General features: G+C 47.9%; 1 pseudogene; it reads left to right on the top strand.

The window, feature by feature from the left end:
- Positions 1 to 4,342: 4,342 nt before the first annotated feature.
- LOC138994561 (protein S100-A10-like) lies at positions 4,343 to 4,718 on the top strand (annotated as a pseudogene).
- Positions 4,719 to 8,250: the final 3,532 nt, after the last annotated feature.

Below are 8,250 nucleotides of genomic sequence, written 5' to 3'. Positions count from 1 at the left end.
AATTTCCGGAGGAAGAGGCCCAGAAATCAGGATTTTAAAGAGATTCCCAGGTGATTCTAATGTGCAGCCAAGGTTGAGAACCACTGCTCTAGACCTTTGCTGTCAATATGGTGGTCACTAGCCATGGTGACTATTTAAATTCAAATTAATTATAATAAAATTAAATTAAACATTCAATTCTACAGTCACATTAGCCACTTTTCAAATGTTCAATAGTCACATGTGGTTGGCTAGTGGCTATCATATTGCAGAACTTTTCCATCGTCATAGAGAATTCTATTGGACAGCACTGTTCGAGACATTCTGAACACATTTTAGCCTCTTCTCTGCTGCCTCTGAGCCTTTGCACAAGCTATTCCATCTTCCAGAATCACACTTCCCCCCCCCCACCCCCCCCACAGGTAAACACTGCCTTACTCCAGCCAACTCCTGCTCATCTGTCACCTCTCCATTTAAAACATCGCTTCCCCTGAGTAGCCTGTACTAGACCCTGAACTGGGTTGGGAATCCCCATCTGTGTTCCCACGACACTTTGTCCTTCTCTGATCAGAACTCATTATTCATTATTGTTACCATTTATTAATTGTCTGGCTTCACCTTTAACAGTAACAAATGCCTACTGAGCACTCACTCTGTGCCAGACACTATGCTAAGTGCTTTATATTTAACCTCATTTCACAGATGAGGAAACTGAGGAGAGGCAAAGTGAGGTACCTTCCCAGGCCGTTCAAATCCAGAGCCATACCCTTACCCACCAAGCTCTCCACAGGGTGAGATCTTGCCTTTTTTATTTTTTTTTCTGTAGCCCAGTACCCAGAACAGTGCCCAGCACAAGAAGGCTTTGAAAGACCGGGTGGCCAATCATAACGCAGAGGGAATTACTGTACTGTTGGGGGGAAGGGAGAGCAAGTGGAGTCCCTCAAATCCTTCAGAGGCATCACCACATCAGGTGACAATGACAATTGGGCAGACAACCCCAAATGCAAAAGCAGCTCATAAAAAGTCCTCGGATGGGTAGACCTTAGGGCAGTGGTTCTCAACCTTCCTAATGCCGCGACCCTTTAATACAGTTCCTCATGTTGTGGTGACCCCCAACCATAAAATTACTTTCGTTGCTACTTCATAACTGTAATTTTGCTACTGTTATGAATCATCATGTAAATATCTGATATGCAGGATGTATTTTCATTGTTACAAATTGAACATCATTAAAGCATAGTGATTAATCACAAAAACAATATGTAATTATATATGTGTTTTCCGATGGTCTTAGGTGACCCCTGTGAAAAGGTTGTTCGACCCCCAAAGGGGTCCCGACCCACAGGTTGAGAACCGCTGCATTAGGGAAATCCACATCCGCTATGAGATATCACTTCATACCCACCAGGATGGCCAGATAACAGAGATGGGTAATACAAGCGTCGGTGAGGTTGTGGAGAAATTGGAATTTCTCATAACCTGCTAGTGGGTGTAAAATGGTGCAGCCATTTGGGAGAGCCTGGCTGTTCCTCAAAGGGTTAAACACAGTTACCATTCAACCCAGCAATGCCACTGGGCCATGTACTCCAAAGAAACGGAAGCAGATGCCCACACACACTCCTACACAAACGTTCACAGCAGCGTTGTCCATAATAGCTGAGTGGATCAACCCAGTGTCCACCAACTGATAAATGGGAAAACAAATGTGATCTCTCCTTACAATGGAATACTATTCAGCCACAAAGAGGAATAAAGTACTGGTACGTGCTCAACATGGATGAACCTTAAAAAATTAGGCTAAGTGACAGAAGCCAGTCACGCCCTGGCCGGGGTGCTCAGTGGGCTGAGCATTGCCCGGTGCATAGAAAGATCGCTGGTTCCATTCCTGGGCAGGACATACACCTGGTTTGGGTTTGATCCCTGGTTGGGGTGAGCTCAGGAGGCAACAGACTGATGTTTCTCTCTCTCTCTCTCTCTCTCTCTCTCCTGTTTCTCTCTCTCTCTCTCTCTCTCTCCCTCTCCCTCTCCCTTCCTCTCTAAAATCAATTTTTTAGACTACAGGCTCCACACAGAAGGTAGCTGGCAATTCCAACTCTCACTGCTGAATTGGATCCCCTTACTCCGTGCCAGCCCAGCAACTCCAGGCACAGAGCCCATGGGCAGCGAAGGGCCTACGGACGTCCCCCCAGGAACAGCCACGCAGTGGGGGGGGGGGGGGGGGGGCACTTCTTCCGCAGTCTTTTCAGAAACAGAGGAACCTGCCAGTGACATCAAGAAAAAAACTGATATCCTGCAAAAGGCTGTGGGAGGAGACACCCCTATCATGAAAATGAAGATGTGGGCTATGTAGCGAACCAGAGGACTCATTTCACCAAAAAGTTCCTTAAACTTGTGGCTTCAGAACAGTTGTTTGTTTGTGTGAATCGGTTCGTTGCCCCTTCCCCTGAGCAGGAGGTTGGAACCTCGATGAGTGCTGGCAGTGATGGTAAGCTGGGCCTATGTCACTGCAAATCTCAGGCCTGGGACTGAAGACAGAGAACAAGATCTTTTTTTTTTTTTAATATATTTTATTGATTTTTTACAGAGAGGAAGGGAGAGGGATAGAGAGCTAGAAACATCGATGAGAGAGAAACATCGAACAGCCGCCTCCTGCACATCTCCTACTGGGGATGTGCCCGCAACCCAGGTACATGCCCTTGACCAGAATCGAACCCGGGACCCTTGAGTCCGAGGGCCGACGCTCTATCCACTGAGCCAAACCGGTTTTGGCCAGAGAACAAGATCTTGATAGCTAAATGAATCTTCACACAGGACACAGCTCTGAAAGTTTGATCCTTACGGCAAAATGCTTGTGGGTATGATCTCCGCAGCATGGTGTCTGCTAGGACCCTTGTTTATCATTTAAAAAAGCCATAGACTGAAGGGTCCCGGGTTCGATTCCGGTCAAGGGCATGTGCCTTGGTTGCAGGCATATCCCCAGTGCGGGGTGTGCAGGAGGCAGCTGATCGATGTTTCTCTCTCTTATGGATGCTTCTAACTCTCTATCCCTCTCCCTTCCTCTCTGTAAAAAATCAATAAAATATATTTTTAAAAAAAGATGGACATTACAGTATACTCAGTACTACAGCTATTGCTCCAGTATGCCTCCGGGATATTGAAAGGAGACTAAGACTGTACAAGGCCTCTTTTCTGTTTGTTTGTTTCTTTAATTTATTGTTGAAAGTATCACAGATGTCCACTCCCCCCCCCCCCCCCCGCCCCTTGACCCCTTCTAGGCTGCACCCACCCCAGGCCTTCACCACACTATTGTCTGTGACCACGATTATGCATATATGCATACAACTTCTTTGGTTGATCTCTTCCTACCCTCCTGTCTTCCCTCTGAGATTTGACTGTCTGTTCCATGCTTCTATGTCTCTGCATCTATTTTGTTCACCAGTTTATTTTGTTCTTTAGATTCCACATATGAATGAGATCATGTAATACTTGTCAAAAAATAACATTTCTTAAAAGCCAATCACAAAAGATCTCATATTGCATGATTTCATTTATATGAAATGTGCAGAATAAGGAAATCTATGGTGACAGAAAGTAGATTAGTGACTGCCTAGGGCAGTGGTCGGCAAACTCATTAGTCAACAGAGCCAAATATCAACAGTACAACGATTGAAATTTCTTTTGAGAGCCAAATTTTTAACTTAAACTATATAGGTAGGTACATTGTTATTAACTTAACTAGAGTACTCCTAAGCTGGCCTTTGCTAAAAACGTCCTCAATCTGATTGAGGTACGTTCGCTGAGGTCGACCCCTTCCAACTCTCCCATCCACACTCGTCTTGTATACTTGTTTCGTCTATCTTTTGTCACCCGCGCACGATTTGCGGATGCGACTAGCACTAACCACTGCACAATGAAAATCGCGCGCGCCTCCCCCCGTGCTGCGTCTCCCGTTGCCCAACCAACCGACCGACACCCCCCACTTCTTCTAACACCACTTCTTCAAAATAGACTCGCCCAGGCCAAAAACCAACTTCTGCGCATGGGCCACGAAGTTTCAATCGCACTGTACGTGCTCGCCCGCACGTGGTATTTTGTGGAAGAGCCACACTCAAGGGGCCAAAGAGCCGCATGTGGCTTGCGAGCCTCGGTTTGCCGACCACTGGCCTAGGGCAAGGGGATTTGGGGCGAAATGGAGTGTTAAGGGGTACAGGGCTTCTTTTTGAGGTGATGGAAATGTTCTAAATTGATTGTGGTGGTGGTTGCACTGCTCTGTAAATATAAGAAAGCTCTCACTGGCCACACATCCCAGCCAGCCAAGTTGTCCTGCCACGCCCCCCGCCAAGGTTTTAACAGACTCTCTAACATGCCATCTCACATGGAATCAGCCATAGAATACATGGTTTTCAAGGTTTCACAGATTTGCTGGGGGTAAATTCTACTTAACAAAGGAGGACCTGGGAGTATTCAAAGAAAAAGAGTCCCCTGGGTTTTTGGAAAATCAAAAAGACTCTCAGGCAGTGGACAGAACAATGAAGTGACCTGGATCAGTGCTGAGATGGCCAAGTGGGCGTTCAAAATTCTTTGCACTGGTGCCGGCTCGCCATGTGTGTGATGACTATGTGCGCACGAAGCAGAAGGGAAAGTACGCAGCACTGAGCAGGTCCCGTCCTGGGGACAGTTCTCCCCAAGGGTCACCTCAGGATCCCTGCCCCGCAGCTGGCCTTATGAGGATTTCATGAGCAGATTGAGACCCTTTAGTGCAAGTAAAATCCCATCCCCATTCAACAAGAGAAAGAAAAGCCAAGTAAAGACAGAGAAGCTTCTGATTTTTATGTTGTTTGCATCTTCTTGCGCTCAATAAACAAATTTCTTTTTCAGTTCTTAAAAAAATACAAAAGACCATTGAATTGTACACTTTAAATAGATGACTTTTATGTGAATTTAATATATATATTTTTTAAAAATTTAATTTTGTGCCGAAGCCGGTTTGGCTCAGTGGATAGAGCGTCAGCCTGTGGGCTGAAAGGCCCCAGGTTCGATTCTGGTCAAGGGCATGTACCTTGGTTGAGGGCACATCCCCAGTAGGAGATGTGCAGGAGGCAGCTGATCAATGTTTCTCTCTCATCGATGTTTCTAACTATCTCTCTCCCTTCCTCTCTGTAAAAAATCAATAAAACATATTTTTTAAAAAACAAAAAAAAAAGTAATTTTGTTTTATTTCTTAAAGTATTACAAAGAGTGTAATACATGTCTCCTTCCCCCCCACCCCCCCTGCCTTGAAATTCCCCCGGCCTCCCCTACCCCCCAGTGTCTTGTGTCCATTGGTTATTCTCATATGCATGCATACAAGTCCTTCAGTTGATCTCTTATTCCTCCCCCCCAACCCTCCCCAGGCTTCCCACTGTGGTTTGACAGTCTGTTCAATGCTGCTCTGCCTTTGTATCTATTTTTGTTCATCAGTTTATAATGGTCTTTATTATCCATAAAGGAGTGAGATCATGTGGTATTTTTCTTGGCTTCCCAGGGGCCATCGCAGCCTCGCAGGGGCTGTCGCAGCCTCACAGGGGCCGTCCCAACCTCACAGGGGCCATCTCAACCTCACTGGGGCTGTCTCAACCTCACCGGGGCCGCCTCGGCTTCACAGGGGCCTTCACAGCCTCACGGGGGCCGGCTCAGCCTCATGGGGGCCGTTAATATATATTTTTAACAGGCCTTTGTGCAGAGAAAAATTCCTGTATTTTGGGGAAAACAAATCAAGTAGAGAAGTACAGTTTCCTTTGTCCCTGTGCCATTGGAACCACATTTTAAGAAACTTCGCCCTGTCCAGTCCATTCCCATGCGAGGAAAATCTCCCCAAGCACCCTTTGTGCGGTACTTTCCTGTGTGTTTCATTTCACACTTGGTAACTTTTTGTAAAGCCATGTTTCTATTATTTGAATTTATTTTCAGAATTGATCTTAATAAAAACAAGAGAGCCTTAGCCGGTTTGGCTCAGTGGATAGAGCATCAGCCTGCGGACTGAAGGGTCCCAGGTTTGATTCTGGTCAAGGGCATGTACCTTGGTTGCGGGCACATCCCCAGTAGGAGGTGTGCAGGAGGCAGCTAATCAATGTTTCTCTCTCATTGATGTTGTAACTCTCTATCTCTCTCCCTTCCTCTCTTTAAAAACATCAATAAAATATATTTAAAAAAACAAACAAGAGAGAGGTCACAAACACGTGTCAGAGATATGCATCGGAGAGAACTCAGGGTCAAGGATGGGAAGGCAACTTCCTTTTAGTGTGTAACCTTTGTACTATTTGAATTTTTTATCATTTTTACCAAACAAATATAGGTAGCCCTGCTTTTTGAAAGTTCTCATTATACCACTTTGTTTTTATGAAAGACCTACATTTTTACCTGTTTCGCTAACCAAAAGAAATTCAAAAAGGAGTTTGTTTTTATGAAAAAAGGCAAAAGGGAAAACAGCGGCAAGGGCAGCTGTTATAGAGGCAGCGAGCGGTGCACCCCCGGCTTCTCCCAGGGAGCACCACTCAGCATCTTCACATCAAGCCCCATAGCTTTGAGCTGCATCTGTGAGCATCTGTGCTTATTCCATTTATTTTGTGCCTCTGTTAGCCAGATGTGTTCTAAGGATACCAAAAAGCCTATGAGAGCTCGTAAGAGTGGTTGATGCCTAGCATAAAACTGGGCATGATTAAGCATAGTTGGTGTGATTTGGCAGGTTATTTTTGGGATCTGGGAACCCTCAAAAGATTTTCCATATAAGTTAATGGTACTTGCTTCTTCACTTTACACCATTTTAGCTTACAAAAGTTTCATAGAAATGCTCTACTTTCAGATAGTGGGGGAAACACTGATACAGAATCTGGAAGGGCATGTGTCCTGGCCAGATGTAGCCTCCCTGAACAGTTTGTGTCTGAGACAGCCAGGAAGAGACAGCAATGGCCAGCTTAGCCTTGGTGGGTTGCTCAGTGGTTAGAGTCTCCGCCTGAACACTGAAGTGTCTCGGGTCAAGGGGCATGTTCCTGGTGTTTCTCTCACTTATCTCTCTCTCTCCCCTCTCTCTCTCTCTCTCCCTCTCACTCTCTCTCTCTCTCCCTCCTTCCCTTCCCTCCTACTCTCACTGAAAGCAATGGGAAAAATATACTCAGGTGAGAAAAGAAAGGAAGGGAGGGAGGGAGGGAGGGAGGAAGGAAGGAAGGAAGGAAGGAAGGAAGGAAGGAAGGAAGGGAGGGAGAGAAGAAGGGAAGGAGGGAAGGGAAGGGGAAGGAAGGAAGGATGGAAGGGAGGGAGGGAGGAAGGAAGGAAGGAAGGAAGGAAGGAAGGAAGGAAGGATGGAAGGGAGGGAGGGAGGAAGAAGGGAGGAAGGGAGGAAGGAAGGAAGGAAGGAGGGGAGAGAAGAAGGAAGGATGGAAGGGAGGAAGGAAGGAAGGATGGAAGGGAGGGAGGGAGGGAGGGAGGGAGGGAGGGAGGGAGGAAGGAAGGAAGGAAGGAAGGATGGAAGGAAGGAAGGAAGGAAGGAAGGAGGAAGGAAGGAGGAAGGAAGGAAGGATGGAGGAAGGATGGAAGGGAGGGAGGGAGGAAGGAGGAAGGGAGGAAGGAGGAAGGGAGGAAGGAAGGAAAGACCAGCTTAGTAGGCTGATAGGTGTCCTGTTACAAGGGAGACAGAGGGATATGAATCTGCTCATAGTGAGAGAAAAAAGGCCCCCTGAGGTGGGTAGAGAGGCAGGGGCACTTGGGGCTCCCCAGCCCCAGGCCAAGGGCACACCCTGGAGAGTAGGAGGCCAAAGGCCTGCTGGTTCTCACGGCTGCCTGGCCCGGGAGAATGGCTCTCAGCAGGGCGCTGCCTCTTCCCACACCGCCCCCCTGAGGCTCTGAGTCCCACGGGCCCACGGGCTGTGCTCGGCCAGCCCCGGGGCGGTGCTTTCCTCCAGGACCCGGAATAGCCACAGCCAGGCCCTGGCAGCTCCGGGAGCCTAGCCTCGGGGGTGTCCCCGGCCTGGGGCTGGGCCGGGCCGTCCAGCAGCCCCTGCTCTTGGTGAACGGACACCCGGAGGCGGGGAGAAGGGATGTTCTACCGGCTGGGAGCCCGGAGCAGAGGAAAAGTCGGAGGCAGGTGAACTGAGACAGAGATGGGGCCGGAGAGGAGCGCGACACAGTCCAGGCAGACACGGACAGAGGCCTAGAGATCGGAACAGGGCCGGTCAGAACCGGCGACGAAGACCAGGACCAAGACCAGGCGTCCGGGCAGGGATGCATCCGGTAGCC

This window comes from Myotis yumanensis, unplaced genomic scaffold, assembly GCF_028538775.1.
Source record: "Myotis yumanensis isolate MYYU_CA2020_CCGP unplaced genomic scaffold, mMyoYum1.0.hap1 SCAF_16, whole genome shotgun sequence".
NCBI classification, from domain to species: domain Eukaryota; kingdom Metazoa; phylum Chordata; class Mammalia; order Chiroptera; family Vespertilionidae; genus Myotis; species Myotis yumanensis.
Note: the sequence above shows the minus strand (reverse complement) of the source record. Positions and strands in the feature narration are given on the sequence as shown.